The 17,197-nt window shown below is 39.1% G+C and overlaps 1 pseudogene across 1 annotated transcript in view; it reads right to left on the reverse strand.

Moving 5' to 3' along the window:
- Positions 1-17,197, reverse strand: part of LOC103735777 — a 25,371-nt pseudogene that overhangs the window by 4,557 nt on the left and 3,617 nt on the right. The gene's annotated exons all lie outside the window — the stretch shown is intronic.

Consider the following 17,197-nt stretch of genomic DNA (forward strand, 5'->3'; position numbering starts at 1 on the left):
TCTGTGTTTATTTTTTAATTTTCCATAATCTTTGCTTGAGTGGTCCAGTTCTTCAACTTAATCCTCCAGTGTAGATATTCTGTTTTCCATTTCACTTATTCTAGCAGTGAGGCTTTCCCCTGTTGTTTCAGGTTGACTTATTGAGTTTTGCACTTCCTTCTTCATTTCTGCCTGAGTTTTATTCAGTGTTTCTATCTCTTTTGTGAATTCATTCAGAAGTTTATCCCTATCTTCTTTCAGTTCTTTGGTTTGTTTGTTCATGTGTTCTTTAACTTCGTTGAATTCCTTGATCATGTTTATGATTATTCCTTCAAATTCAGTATCCTGGGTTGTCTCTAGGGGGTTCTCCTTGTAGCACTCTTCTACACAATTGGTGGAGTTTGGTGGGGACATAGTGTTTTGGCTTTCCATTTAATTATTCTTTCATTGTGATTTTGGCATGTGAATTTCTTTTCTTGTTTATGATTTTGATATGAGAATTAAGTTGAACTATGTTTCTGTTTGTAATATCATGGTGCCCAGATCCTTTCTTTATTGGTATGTAAAGGTGGTTGGTACAAGGTTCAGGTTCTCTCAGTTTTAATTTGGAAGGAACTGATGGCTTCAGATCAGCTATTCAGGAGTACCAACAGAAGCCCAATTCAGGTTCCAGTCAGGTACACTCAGGCTTCCTTCAACACATGGAGGCAGGATCCCGGTGCTCTAAGGCAGTCCCCTGTTTTCTCAACCCCTATCCCAGAGGGAGGCCAGAGGGAGGCCAGACCTCAGCACTCTCTGGCAGTCTTCTGAGATCAGAGCCACTACACCAATGGAGGTAGGAACCCACCCTCTCAGGCTCTCTGCTAAGACCTCAGCCTTAGCCTACCAAAGCCAGATCTGCCATGGGGCCTTAAGAGGGGCCTCACGAAATCCCAGGAAGGGGGATGTGTATGGCCACAATTAGGGGAAGCTCACCACCAAGTGACAGCAGGTTCCAGGGCCTCTCAGGCAGTCCCCTGCATTCTCAGGGCCTCTGTCAGAGGGACCAGAGATAGGCCAGAACTCGGCACTCTCTGGTGGTCTGCTAAGATCCAAGTCTCTACACCAATGGAGGTCAGAATCCAACTTCTCCAAGAATTGCATATATTCTTATATCTAGTTATGTGATAATTAAGTAGAAGGAGTTGTAGCAAGCGGGTACTTTACTATAAGCGCTACATACTTTATATAATATATGAAATATATTTATATATAGTATATGAAAATAGCCAACATTAAATCTACTTGTCAAATAAAGAAAAGGAAATTCAGGAAGATGAGCTGGCTTACTCATGGATAAAGACTCAGAATCGACTCAGGACATAGGCTAGACACTATGGTCATTGGGAGATATAAAGAGGGGAAATTCATTTATACTTCTGCTCTGAATTGTGGTTAGAAGGGACTAAAGTCCATTTACACAATCAGATTGAGTTAACTTCTGGGTACCACATTCCCCTTGCCATGTTTTAAAAATCAGAGCAGACTGTTACTTATTTAAGAAATTCTTAAGACTGTGTAGTAAATCTTTCACTGATGATGAAGTAAAATTGTAAGAATTGAGCAGTCACCAAGTGGCGTTACAGTTCGAAAAGATGGGGTTCAGGGAGTCATTTATTACCACTATAAATAGGTATTATTGTACTCATCAAAGCCCTTTTTAAGACCTAAGCAATTACATTGCAAACACTCACAAGCAGAAGTATCTGATAACTAAAGTGTTAGTCACTTTCTTGTTGCTATGACAAGTACTTTTTTAAAAGCAAATTAAGAAGCTTTGAGATGGAACTGACACTGATTCTAACTACTCCAACAGCTATCAAAATACCTGAAAGCAAATCCTGAATCCAGCACTCTGGAGTCTAGCCTTGGAAGACAAAAGAAAAATGAGGAGGAACCCAATAGAGGGATAGTTTTGGAAGCTCTTGTCAAGAAATTCCAATGGAGTCTCATATGAACATTTGAAAATTGTCCTATTCTGACTTTTTTTTGCCCTGTCTAGAACTTGTAATGCTAATTACTCTTGCCTTTACTTCTCCTTCACATCTCCTATTCAGGATTCAAGGGCTTTCTTTTCCCCTTAGAGATAAGAGCTATGCAATTTGGGAGTCTTTTAGATAGACCCACTGAAGGGGTACTCCAATTGCTTCACCCTGCGTCCCTGTTCAGCATGGAAGAAGCCAGCGTGGTCTGTGTCCCTATTCCCTATTGGCAATTTGGGTAACCCCTTCAGAGGATGGAGGGATAAGAATAGGAAGTAGGAATTGGCCAGGCAGTTAGGGTAAAAAGACTCCAAAGAAAAATAGCCAATTTTGGGCTAAAAGTCAAAATGTCCTTGAGACTGTTAGCAACATAGTCTGTTCCAAAGGCCAAAAATGTCAAATGTATTTGGGAGCTTGTATCTAATCCTTAAAAGATTTTAGGGTTACCTCTTCAGAGGGGGGGATGTTAGAGTACCAAAAAGCCTCATGAAAAATAAATGAAAAAAAAAAGTGATGGGGAGAGATGGGAGGTGTTGGAAGGGAGGGAGTGGGCATGGGTTTGATCAAAACACCATTTATGCATGTATGAAATTCTCAATAAAGTTTTTGTAAAAGTTTTTTTTTTTTAAAAAAGCAAATTGAAAGAGAAAATATTCATCTTGACTCACAGTTAGAGAATGTAAATCCATCATGGTGGGTGTTAAGGTTCAGATAGCCCTGCCCCCTCACCAACAGGATCCCAAGGACTTCTCATGCTCCTGAGAAAAGGGAACCTAGCTGATAAGCACCTTGGTCTTTGAAGTCAAGAGAAGCAGACTTTTCTCCACTGTTTGGCCAACACAGCAGGCTTCCCTTTTGATCTCTAAAGAGGACAGGTTTTAAAAGTCCTGCTCTCCCACTCACCCCACCAACTTAAAAAATAAAAAATACATCTTCCTGCCTTCTGCAGGAAGCAGAAGCCTCCCTTTTAAAAAGACCCCAGCTCAAGACCCAGGCAGACATTTTCCATGCCTGGAAGGGAATCTGTCCCATGTGTTCCTTTGCTAATAAACCCTATTTTGATGGAGTTTTAGCTGTGCCTCGGTGCCCTATCATCCATTCGTTCATTCTCTGCCAACTTTTTACCTATCAGTGGGGAAGGCATGGTGTGGGGCCTGCTCATGGGTGGCCTCAAAAGCAAGAAGCTACATTCTCACATCATGACCCAGCAAGAAGCAGAAAAACAGGAATCCATCTTTCTGCTTTTCTTCCTTCCTCTCAGTTCCAGATGAGCCTAGCACCTGTGGATGGTACTGCCCAAGCCCAAGGCAAGCCTCCTCCCTCAATTCATCCTGTGTGGTAAAGCTCTCAGAGGCATACCTAAAGGTAAACCTCATCAATGCCCTACCAGGAATGGCCAACCTGCTGCTGTGGATCAGGGATAGCTATAAATACGATCCAATACAAAACTGTAAGCTTCTTAAAAACATTATGAGATTTTATTTTGTAGCTGGACTGTGAAGTCTTAACAGGGTGAGCTTTGTAGATAACAACACCCTGTCGCAATTTCAAAAGTTGAACACACCTTCTAAGAGTATCTTAATTCAACCAACTTGACAATCACAATTATTGATGTCAAATATTTTTATGTGTCTGTTGATCATTTATATCTCTACTTTTGAGAAATGTCTGTTTGGGATGCATGTATCAAAACATGTCATGCCCCATAACTATGTACAATGATTATGTGTCAATCAAAAATGAAGTAAAATTTAAAAACACAAACTCTCTTTTTTTGTTGTATTTGGTAGATAACATTGGAGCCATGCCAGACCCCCTTCTCCAAGCTTTGCCTACTTATTTCCATTTATTTTTCAAGTCAGTAAAACATAATTGCATTATTATTCCTGTTTCACAAATGAAGAATGTGAGCCACAGAGAGGTTAAGTCCTTGCCTCAAGTCCTGGGACTGCATCCCCTTCATCTTATCATCGAAGATATTTGTTGGGCTTCCCTTCCTTCCCTTCCCTTTCTCTGATCACCCTAGACTGTCTTCAACAGCAACCTTCTAGGTTGACTTAACTAGATCCCCCCCAACCTCTGATGTTTCTTTCGTACACTGACTATCAACCCTGTGTCTTGAATATGAATTCCCACTTAGCCATGCTAAATTCAGAATTGAGCAAAGATGTCTATTCGGTGGCAAAATTCTGTTGCAGAAGACTTTACACCTGTGATGACAGACCTAAATAAAGTCTTCTGTACTAGTGTTGTGATTTAGTAGCTATTCTGGAAGGTTTTCTTTACCACCACCTACAGCTGCTAGAGAGATGGAGACAGTGGTGCCTGATAACTGAAGTTTCCTTATTGTCAAAAGAAGTACATAGCTGGTCCTGATCCAGCTCTGTGCTCTGTGCAGGGCTGTCTCTGTGACGTGGGCCGGAGTACTGTTCTGCTTAGCTCTCACTTTCAGGTACTGCACAGTCTGTTGAGCCAACCCTCTTCTTATAACAACTGTCCAACAAGTGGATCTCAAAACACCTGGTAATTATTCCTCTAACTGGACCCATCCCAGTCATGCCCTGGAAATATGGAGAATAAATTATTTTTTAAAACCCAGAAGGGTAAGATGGATACTTTCAGATGTTTAAAAGAATCTATGTTTTCTATTAGGGGTTTCAGATATTCAACTATCTTTTTAATTCTGTGTTTTAAAGGCTTCTTTTGAATCTTCTCTTATTTTTGTGTCTGTAGCTGAATGATTTAAGCTTTAAAAATATCTTTGCTTTCAGAGTCTGGAAGCCCCAGAGTTGCATATAGAAGACAAAGAGTGGAGATCATGATATAGAAGTGACCCTAATTCCAAAGTGGAGTAATTGTCTATTAGCATGATAATTATTTAATGTAGCTGTTATTGTTGCTTGAGTCTTGAAGAAAGGCAAAGATTTTAAGTCTTATTCTATTCTCTAGCAATTCTACTCATTTGAAAGCTCACCTTTAATTAGTTGACGTTAACTTCATTGCTTTTAGGCTTACTGGCTGAAAAAACACAAAACAAATACACTGCTAAGACTTCTTGACATGTCTTCAAGTATTGGAAGATAAATTGTTGATAGAATATTTCCTTTCCTTGCTATATTCTAGACATTAGCACCACACAATTAAAACCTCAGGGATGAATAGGTAATGGTGTTCTTTGTCTTGTGAGAAAATATCCCATTGACTTCTTTTTATTTTTTTCATATGCTGAGAGCTGACATAATGAGAACAGCAGAGCAGAGCAAGATGCTGGGTGTGGTAGAGAACTGCTTCTGAGGGCTAGGGAAAGGAAGGCTGGTGGCTCTTCCCGAACTGACAGGTTTGAGCCCTCTTCACAATGTTACAATGGGAATGGGTTTGATGGACGGCCATACTGAATGCCAATATGACAAGAAGGGGACCTGATGGACACATGGCAATTGTCAATGTGCCAGCTGGAGGGGCTTTGAGAGATAACAGCAGACTACCAGACACATGCACACACATATACACCTGGGTTTACAATATTTGATCAACTTTATAAAAAGACACTTGATAGAACCTTGGGTTAATTATGACAATGAAAAAAAATAAAGTGAATAAACACTTGCCAGTCATTATGATTAGAGATGAGTTAAATACTGAACCATGTAGCTTATATGCATTCATATCTTTAAGACTCACAGCACAATGATATTCCACACTCTGTAAATAAGGAAATGGACACATAGGAATTGTAATTCCATCCCAGATTGTATGACTCTAAAATTCTTAATCTTAACATCTGCACCATGATTTAGCTACCTTCTAGAATTCAGAACATGACATGTTCATGATTATAAAAAGGATAAACTATTAGGCCAGATAGGGAAGTATATTTAAAAGAAGAAAATTAAGGAAGAAATTTACTTAAAAAAAAAGTAATAGTCATGTGTGGTGGCCTATGCCTGTAACCCCTGCACTGTGGGAGGTACAGGCAAGAAGATCACCAGAAGTATGGGGCCAGCCTAATCTATACAGTGTAGTCTCAGACCAACCAGGGCTACACAGCAAGACCTTGTCTAAAACACAAACAGATAAGGAAGCCTGAAGCAGTAACCTGGCAAGCTTACCAGGTATAGCACCCCTTTGAGCAAGTTTGAGATGTTCTGGGAATATTACTTGCCCCTCTGCACAGATGAGAATTGAGTCACAAGCCCAAACAGAGTAGGTCTGCCTTAAAGGCCACCAGCAAGGGGAGCTCTAGGAGCAGTGAAAAGCAAACACAAGGGATCTGGACATTGGCTTTCACTGGAATATAGACATCCAGGGCCAGAGCATCTTGATCCACTGCCCTCTGATTGTCTTCTAAAAACAGCAGACTAGAGCCTACATCATGATGCATCTGTCTATGCCACTGTTATCCTCAGGGGCATCCAGTTGGCAATTTTATCTGGACATTTTTCACTTCTTCCACAAATTTCATTTTAAAGCTCTTTGGTCAGGTCAGCAACTCTCCTCCCACGATCCCTATGTTATGAGCATCTTTTGCCAGGAACTCTTTGTTCTGGAAAGATGTGGTCCAGGGAAACAAATCCTGCTCTGATACCATCTCCACAGCCAGCTGCTGCCTACTCATATCTTGGTTTCCCTGCCAAATGTATAGTCTCCAATTGGAAACAAGCTGGAAGGCACTTTGTATTCCTGCTGTTTTCTTTCATAGAGGCTTACACCTTCAAAATCGTTAAAGATGTACATAACTAGTTTTGCTCTGGTTGCATCATTTCATCTCAGGTTAGCTAGCAGAAAAGCAAAGTCAATTGGTTTCATGAACTTGGAAAAGCTTCATATTTCTATGTCCCCTTGGACAGCTACACCTGGGACCAAGTGAATCTTACCATGAGACATTCCCAGTCATCTTTCTTTCCTGAAAGAGAACCTAGTAACTATTTCAACTGTTTTCCCTTTGAGGAGAAAATAAAGATTGCAGCCTTCTGTTACAAATGTGAGTCATTTCAACTCTCCTGAGACCCAGAAGCCATTATTTCCAAAGATGATTCCTTGTCCTATTTGGACCATCATCATACTTATTACTAGATTGAGATAAGGGTTAAGGCAGAATGTTTGCCTAATGTGTACAAGGTCCTGGGTTCCATCCTGAGCACAGGAAAGGAAAATAACAAGAAAGCTTGCTCAAAGACTTGAGATAGCCAGTCCCCCATAGACTCATGTGTTTGACTCTTGGTCCCCAGTGGCTGGTGCTGTTCTTGGTGCCTGTGCAACAGGAGGCACAGCTGCCACTAATGGTGGGCCTGTGAGAATTTTAGCCTGGGTACACGTCTAATCCTGCTGTTTGCTTCCTGGTTGGCTGTTATATATGAAGCAGCAGGTGCAAACTTCTACCACTTCAGACTGAGAGTGGCCCTGCTGCCCTGCCTTCCCAGCCATGAACCAAGCAGGAGCCAAAGTAAATCCTGCCTCGCTTAAGGTGTTCTGTCAGGTATTTTATCACAGGGATGAGAAAAGTAACTATTAGGGATGGATGAAGATGACAGTCAGAGTCTAATTGCACAGCACTATGAGACTCAACATATAAATAATGTATAATATTAACATATAATTATGTGGGAGGGAGGAAGAAAGAGAGGAAAGGAGAAGTAAAGAGAGAGAGAGGAGACAAATGGCTGGAATGCTTGAGAAACAAGAAAAATCTCTAGCCTAGTTATAAAGCTTTCTGTTAAAAACTGGTCAAAAATGACACTGTTTTTTTTTTTAAATTTTATTATTTATTTATTTATTTATTTATTTATATTTATTTATATATCTCTGTACATGTATGTGCATGTGTGCATGGATATCCACAGAGGTCAAAAGAGGGTGTCAGATCCCCTGAAGCTGGAGTTACAGATAGTTGTGAATCACCTGATGTAGGTGCTGGGATACAAACTCCTGCATCCTGCAAGAGCAACAAGCTCTCTTAACCTGTGAGTGATCTCTCCAGCCCCGGTCTTTTTGAGGCAGATATCCCCAGCTGGCCTGAAACTCACTATATAGACCAGGCTCAATCTTACAGAGATCTGTCCGCCTCAGCCTCCCAAGTATTGGGATTAAAAGTGAGCACCACTATGCCTGGCAATGACTTTTCAAACTTTTGAGACAGGTAACATATCTGTGCTTTGAAAATAACTGCAGAATGATTGTTTCATAACTTCAGAGTAAGAGATTTGCTTATTGGAAGTCATGTGTCTAAATGAATTTCTTAAGGATTGTCTTGGCTCATTTGTGTGCCTGTAACAAAGTATTTTACACTGGTTTCTTATCAGCAAAACATACTGATTTCTCATACTTCTGGAGTCTGGGAAAATAAGGTGAAGGATCAGGAATGTTGGTATCTGGTGAAGGTCTGATTCCTCATAGACGGCTGTCTTCTAGCTATAACCTTACATGTTGGAAGGACATGATACTCTATCTGAAGTCTCACTGAAAAGACACTACCACACTCATGAGACTCCACCCTCAAGACCTTATATTTTCCCAAGGCTCCACATCCAACTTCTCTCTGTCTCTCTGTCTCTCTCTGTGTGTCTCTCTCTGTCTCTCTCTGTCTCTCTCTCCTCTCTCCCTCTCCCTCTCCCTCTCCCTCCACTGTTGAAATAGCAAGTTCCCCTAGGAGTAAAGAGGAGGACTGATGAAGCTGTGACTGTTCTATTGATTGCAGGACCTGGATATGTGGCAGAAGGCATGAGTGGATGAATGTGTGTTTGTGATCATTTCCTCATGTCACCTACATGAAGACACACAAAGCATATAGGAAGTTCTTGTATTGCACTTGAGTGCTTTGCCCATGTTTTCTCAATAGTAGCACAAAGGCACATTGAGAACACCTCAGTGAACTCTAAGATAATAAGAACACCATCCAATTCTTGAAGCTCCCAGGCCATGATACCAAGGCTAGAGACAAACATGCACTTTGCCAGTATTTTATGTCAATGAAGAAAAATCTTCCTCGTTCTTGGAGTTAGTCTCTGGTCTGTGCTCCAGTGATTGTCCCTGACAACTTTGTCTTGCTTTCCCAGCTTTAAAGCATCCTGCACACATGTATGGATATTGTCCACTGTACAGCATTTTCTCTAAGCCATCACATCTGATGAGGACCACCTAGCACCTTATTGGGGTGCTTAATTTCCAAGAGATGATTCCAAGTGCTGGTGCCTCTTTCCAGTTTATGAGTCGATAGTACATCAGAGCTGAACAAATGAATCAAATCTTGCAGGGCTTAGTAGTATTTACAAGCAATTACTGGAGTTTTGAAGGCAGCACATGCTATTACCAAACATCTTAGTGCAGAACACGGAGTTGCAAGAGCTCCTGAGGGCCTTGCCTCTCCTGAACCAGCTTCAGGGCTGTGGGAAGAGGCACACAAAGAACAGTCATTCACATGCTCACCCTCTCACCTCAGGCTTCTTGTTCCTTCTGAACCACAGTCTGAAAATTGGAGATTTATTGTTGAAAAATTTTGACACTTCAACTGATGTCAGGAGGTTCTTGGAATCTGAAAGTGTTTGGGAGTCAGTTCCTTTCCTGCAACACGAACTGTGTGTTTTGCTTTGTTTTCATTGGTTGCTTCATTTCTGAGTGAGAAAATGCCTTTTTTGTCAGGATGGCAGCTAATACTGAAAAACACAAGTCTCATAGTCATTTCAAGCTAAGTTCTCTCCCCTGTCCTCAATTCTCTGACTCGAAAGGACCCTGGGTTAACAAAGGAGTTGTTTAAACTCAAGACGTGTTTCTGCACTATGGGGACAGTGACTTGTTCTGAATTTTTTGAGCATTAAATGAAGGGCTGTGCATAAATCACCTGGTGCACTGGAACAAAGAATTTTTCAGATTTATCCTCATAAAATTTGTCCAAGCAAATTGCACAAGCAAGGGCCTTTCTATGTAAAGAGCTGCCCTTGAAAAGCTTTTACGTATGAGGGAAGTTCAGAAAGTAGGTTCTTTGAGTCAAAAAGATACAAAAATAGAAAAACAGGAGGATTGGGGAGATGGCTCAGTGGTCAATAGCACTGGCTGCTTGTAGAGGATCCAGGTTCAGTTCCCAGCATGCTTATGGTGGCTAACAACTGTCAGTAACTCCAGTTCTAGGGATGCCCTCTTTTGGTCTCTGCAGGAATTGCACTGCAAGCAGTGCCTTTAAATACAAGCAAGCACAAACTCATAAACATAAAAACTAATAATAATAAAAGAAATAAAAAATTCTAGAAAGGCAGAAGGAAGAATTGAGTGTGTAATCTCACTCATCTTTCAAAATTACTATTTTGTGTTTGTGTGTTTTGTGTGTGTGTGTGTGTGTGTGTGTGTGTGTGTGTACACACAGGTGAAGGCCAGAGGTCAGTACTGGGTGTCTTCCTCAATTGCTTTTCACCTTATTTTTTTGAGACAGGGCCTCTCACTTACCTGGAGGCTCATTGATTTCTTAGACCTGATGAGCAGTAAGCTTTCATGATTGCCTGTTTCTGCCTTTCAGCATTATAGGCACATGCTGCCACACCTAGGTTTTTACTTAGGTGCTGAGGATCCAAACTCAGCTACTCATGCTTATGCAACAGGCACTTTACCACTGAGTGATCTCCCCAGCCCCAAGTCACCCTTTCTTTAAGAGGCAGAATTCAAGGGGGACCTGAATGATCAGAAGTGACCTTAATTCACCACCAGGCTAGACATGGCAGGAGGAGGGAAGAGTGCTCACACCAGTCATTCATAAATGTTATTTGATATTTGATGCTTTTTACTTATATCATCCATATTTTTTCCAAATCATTATGATTTTTGTAGACACCATCTTTTTAAACATTTATTTTATTTTTACTTCCACGTATGTGTGTTTGTGTCTGTGTGAGTGTATTCCATGTGTGTGCAGGTACCATGGGGGCCACAAGAACGTACTGGGTCCCAGGGGACTGGAGTTAGTTGTGAACTACCTGACAGGGGTGCTTGAACAAAACTCAGTTCTCTGGAGGAGCAACAAGTCACTGAGCCATGTCTTCAGCCCCCACAAACACTATTTCTAATGGACTCAAATAGTCCATGTGGATGATTTATTTTGCCGTTCATCTACCATTGGACATTTCATTGTTCCTAGTATTTTGCTGTGATCAATAACTTTTTGGTAAGTATCTTTATTTGGAAATATTTGTTTGAATTTCTGATACTTTCCCTAGGATAAATTTCTGTGACTGGAATTTTCATTTCAAAAATGATTTTAGGTTCTCCTTATATTTTGCTGAAAATGGCAGACAGAAAAGCCCAAGTTACCCCTTAGCAGCAGTGACTGTGCTTGACAGTCTCAGAAACTCCTTCTTGAAATAGAATACTACTTTTCAAAAGCTTTAAAATTTCATTTGAAATCAGCAGGTATCTCTTACTGCCATTAAAATCTTTATTTGATTCAATAACATTTTTTTTATGTTTACTAATTGCTAGCAATTTACCTTTTATGAATATCAGTTCACATCCTTTGCCCAAATATTTAAGAGATTAAGATTTTACTTTGTTTCCTTATATTTTTCAAGAGTTTTGACTATATTAACTAAGGGCTTGACAAGCAGAGAGATGAGGATAGGCCCATGATGACCGGCTCTCTATAACTACCAAGTTTAGACAATGGAAATGCTGTGCACAGAAATACATGGATAGCAGATTCTCAAGTAATGTACAACAGGTAGCTCAGTTAGACAGCTATCCATGAAAGAATATTCTCAGATTAAGATTTTTAGACATATCCCCCTTTGGGGTTTTCATGTCCTCAAGCTGGCTGTACACCAGGGACTCTCCAGTCACCCTGTGTAACCTGGAGACCAGAGCAGTTTCCCCTACCTCCTGCCATCACCCCCAAATCCAGAGGCCATCTCTGTACCAACACTAGGTTCACACGGGTGTCCTGTTCTTAACTCATGTAGGCATGCTCAGAAACTTTCCCCCTTTCCAGATAACAATACCCAGAACTTCTCTTCATGACCCCACCACCACACCAACCACCGACTGAGCTGCCCAGAGACTATAAGGGACCTTAAGATCTTGAAACCAGTTAGAGACCTCCAACTTGGCCTTCACCCCACTCAGATCCACCTGAGATAGGCATGTCATCCTCCCTCTGAACTCCAGGGAGAGCTACTTACTCTGACTGTGACCCCACTCCCCTGCCACCAAGAGACCACTTGTAGGACGGTGACACCCTTCCACAGATATTTGAAGACTGGCAGTGAGAATTTGCTAACTCCACAGAAGATTTGCTCCTGGGCTTAGAAATTCACATACCACCAGCTATGTGGAGGAACATGTCTGGCACTCCATTGGTACGTCAACACAGAATTACTACAATATTGAACACTAAGCACCATTCAGTTGGACCACATCCTGACACTTTGAGGCAACAGCAAGCAAAAATCCAAACGTCATTCTCAACCAAGATGAGACCAGATATCTGTACCAGGAAACAACACCGAAGACCTATCTAATAACTAAGACAATACCCCTCCTCCAAATCTAGTACATCCACTGCAATGCCACCTGAGAACAGCAGCTTAGTTGAATCACAAGACAATGATTTCAAAATAGAAATTATAAATATGTTTAATAAACTCAAAGAGGACACATATAAATTCTGGAATGAAGACTGTGAAAACACAAACAGCTAAGTGAACTAAAGAAAAGAATCCAAGATATGAAAATTGAATCTGATGAAGAAATAGAATTTGGAAGGGCTGGAGAGAGGGCTGAGTGGTTAAGAGCACTGGATGCCTTGCAGATGATCTCAGTTCAGTTTCCAGCTCCCACATGGAGGTTAGCGGCGGTCATTAACAACAGTTCCAGGGGGTTTGGCACCCTCTTCTATCTTCTGAGGGCATTGCAACGCACTTACTGCACCTACATAAGCAGGTCAAACATGCATATAAAATAAAAATCTGTGAATTTTTTAAAGAAAACAAATAGAATTCTGAAGAAAAGCCAAGCTGAAATAAAAGTGGAAAAGAGAAACTCAAGCAGTGAAATGTTTCTTTAAAAGGCAAAAAGCATCATAAATAGAATAAAATACATGAAAGAGAAATTATCAAACTTTGAAGACAATGTAGAAGGATGTGAACATTCCATCAAAGAAAAAGTTTAAAAACACTCAGGAACCAACTGTTCAGAAAAAAGTCCCAAATCTAAGGAAGGAGATGTCTATCAGGTCCAAGAGGCATACAGAACACGAATAGACAGAACCAGGAAAGAGTACCCCATATTAAACAATGATAAAATCACTAAATGTACAGATTTTAAAATGATACTGAAAACTGCAAGAGAGAGAGAGAACAAATCACACATAAAAGCCGTCTATCAGAATAATAACACCTGACTTTTCAGTGAAGATTCTGAAAGCCATGAGGGCATGAACAGGTGTTTTGAAAATTTTTTAAGACTACAGATATGAATCCAGGCTATTATACCAGAAAATCTATCAGTTGTAATAGAAGGAGAACAAAAATATTTTCATGATACAAACAAATGTAAGGAATTTATGTCCACGAAACCATAACTATAGAGAATACTCGATAGAATATTTCAGTCAAGAGGGCACAAATAATAAATAAATCATCACAAAACAGTTAACCAAAAGACATCTAAGGAACTATCACTACAACACCAACATAACAGATTAATAAATATGGGTTGATAATGATTAATAGTATCAATTCCCCACTAAAAGACACAAACTGATTGGTTTAGAAAACAGGATGCATTGATTGACTGCCAAGAAACACACATCACCATCAATAATTGGCACCACCTTAGGGTAAAAGAATGGAAAAGGGTATTTCAAGAAAACAAAAGTAAAAATCAAACAAGTATGGTTATACTAATATTTTTAAAAATAGACTTCAAATGAAAACTAGTCAGAAGAGATAAGGATGGTCACTTCATACTCATTAAAGGAAAAATAAACCAAGAAGAAATTGTGATCATAAACATATACACACCACACATGGGGACACCAAATTCCATAAAATGAATTCTGTTAGATCTAAAATCTTTTAGATGTGAAATCACAAGCTGATTCCAACATATCGATAGTGGATAGCTTCAGGACCCAACTCTGACCAATGGAAAGGTCATCTAGAAAAAAATTAAGCAGAGAAATTTTGGAGTTCAATGACATCATAAATCAAATGGACCTAACAGAAATTTATAGAACATTCTATCCAAAGTCCAAAGAATATAATTTGTTTGTCTCAGCAGACATCCTGTATCCTATCTGACCACAAAATAACAAAGCTGGGTATCAACCACAGAAATGGGAAAGAGTAAAAATTCGTGGAAACTAAACAACATGTTGCTGAATGAAAATTAGGTCAAAGGACAAATGAAGAAAAAGATTAAAATTTCCCAGAACAGAGTGAAAAGAAAAACTCAATGTACCAAAATCTGTGGGATACAATGAAGGCAGTTCTAAGAGGAAAGTCTACAGCACTAAGTGCCTAAATTAGAGATGCCTCCTATTAATTACTTAATAATGCACCTGAAGACTTTAGAAAAAACAGCACCCAGAAACAGTAGACAAGAACAGATGATCAAAATTATGACTGAAATTAATGAACTATAAACAAACAAAAAAGCCATAAAAAAACTCAATGAAATGAAGAGTTGATTCTTCAGAAAGAAAGAAACAGAGGACCCAAATTAACAAAATCAGACATGAAAATGGAAATGTATAAGGAAATTTGGAAAACCATAAAAACATATTTTAAAAATCCATCTTCCACTAAACTTGAAAATATAAAAACAGGAAAAACCTCTAGATTGCTACAGTTTACCAAAGTTAAATTACTTCATCATTGATTGCTAGTGAGCTTTACTGGCTTGGGAGTATTTCAACCACTGTGAAAGTTACGATATCATTCACCCAAAGATGAGGAGTCAGTCTAGTCAAGCTAACCCACATGCACAGTCAGCTGCAGGAAGGAGTGGAGAGTTGGAGTCACATCCATACAATCTGACCTCAGAGTCTATTGGCTTCCCTCAGCATCGTTCAGCCTCTTTTAACCTCCAACACCAAAAAGAATGCTGGATTATGACCTGTGTTGTGGTTCTGTCTGTTTCCTGGTCCCCAGTCCACCCTGGTCCTCATCCACATCCTTGTTCTTTATGCACATGGATGAAATATGGGTTTGTAGAGACACAAATATTCATAAAATGTAGCCTTGTTTTGTGGAAATATACCAGATCAAATGGGGAAGAAAATTGCACAATCAATGATAAATCTAGGGGAAAAATTACATAATTTAAACAAACCCATAACAACCAATGAGATATATGCAATAATTAAAAATCTCACAACTATAAAGAGGACAGGACCAGATGGATTTAGTGCAAAATTCCACCAAATTTTCAATGAATAAATAATACCAATACTTCTCACAGTAGTATATAAAATGGAAAATGAAGGAACATTGCTAAATTCCCTGTAGGAAGCCAGTACTACTCTGATGCCAAAACCAGAACAAGCTCTAACATAAGAAAATTATAGGCCAATCTTTCTTATGAACATAAATGAAAAATTCTTAATAAAATAATTACAAAAATGAACACATCAAAAAAATTATCAACTTGACTCAGTTAACCTCATCCCAGAAATGCAGGGATGCTTCAACATATGTAAATAAATAAAGCCTTCACATAAACAGACTTAATGACAGAAACTACATGATCCTCTCATTAGATGCAGAAAAGGCCTTTGACAAAATCCAACATCCATTTATGATAAAAGTCAAAGAGAAACTAGGGATAAACTGGATATGTCTCAATATAAAAGGTAAAAATACAACAAGCCCACAGCCAACACTGTACTTAAAATGGCAAAAAAATCAAAACATTCTCATTAAAATAAGGAACAAGATAAAGAAGTCCATTCTCTCCATTTCTGTTCTATATAGTACTTGAAGTTTTAGCAAGAACAATAAGAGAAACAAAGAAGATAAAAGGCATATGAATCTGAAAGAAAGAAGTCAAAGTATCCTTATTTTCAGGTGATAAGATTCTATACATAAAAGACCCAAAAGACCCCACCAGGAAGATCTTATAGCTTATAAACACAATTTTCAAAGTGGCATGATAAAAAATTAACACCCCCAAATCAGTAGTCTTTCTATATACCAACAGCAAGGAAATCAAGAAAAAAACTGAGGGAAAGGATCCCATTCACAATCTTTACAAAACAAAATATCTTGTAATAAGTCTAACCAAAGAGGTCAAGGACTTGTATAATAAAAATGTGAAGATATTGAAGAAGCAAAATGAAGAAGATACAAGAAAATGGAAAACCCTCCCATGCTCTTGGATTGGTTAGATTAATATTTTTTTAAATGGTCATCCTACCAAAACAAGTCTACAGATTCCATGCAATACCCGTTGAAATTACAAAACAATTCTTCATGGAAACTGGAAAAAATAATCTCAGATTTCAAGCAGAATCGCAAAATATGCAATATCACCAAAATAATCTGGGACAATAAAGAACTTCTGGAGAAACTATACTACAGAGATATAGTAAGAAAAACACCATGGTGCTGACATAAAAGGAGATGCATTGATCAGTGGAGTCAAATTGAGTACCCAGATTTAAATCCATGCATTTATAGCCATTTGATTTCTTTTTTTTAACCAAGGTGTCAAAACTACATATTGAAGAAAGGACAATGTGTTCAATAAATGGTGCTGGTCATAATGGATAGCTATGTGTAGAAGAATAGAATTAGATATTTCTCTCTCATCATGCACAAAATTCAACTCCAATTGGAGCAAAGACCCCAATAGAAGATGGAATACACTGAATCTGATAGAGGAGAAAGTAGGTACTCTGGAGTAGGCACTTCAGAAAAGTACTTTCTGAACAGGACTCCCATAGCGCTGGCATTAGGCCCACAATTGACACATGGGCCCTCATAAAACTAAAGCTTTCTGTACAGCAAAGGGCACCATCATTCCAGTGAAGAAGCAACCTACGTAATGGGAAAAAATCTTTAACAGCTATACCTCTGACAGAGGGTTATTATCTACAATATACAAATAACTAAAAGTATTAAACATGAAAAAGATCAAACAACCCAATTAAAAATTGAGATAAGAAACTAAACATGATTCTCAAAAGATGAAACAAAAACTGGCTGAGAAATATATATATA

This window comes from Nannospalax galili, unplaced genomic scaffold (genome assembly GCF_000622305.1).
Source record: "Nannospalax galili isolate Female #2095 unplaced genomic scaffold, S.galili_v1.0 scaffold690, whole genome shotgun sequence".
In the NCBI taxonomy this organism is placed as follows: Eukaryota; Metazoa; Chordata; class Mammalia; order Rodentia; family Spalacidae; genus Nannospalax; species Nannospalax galili.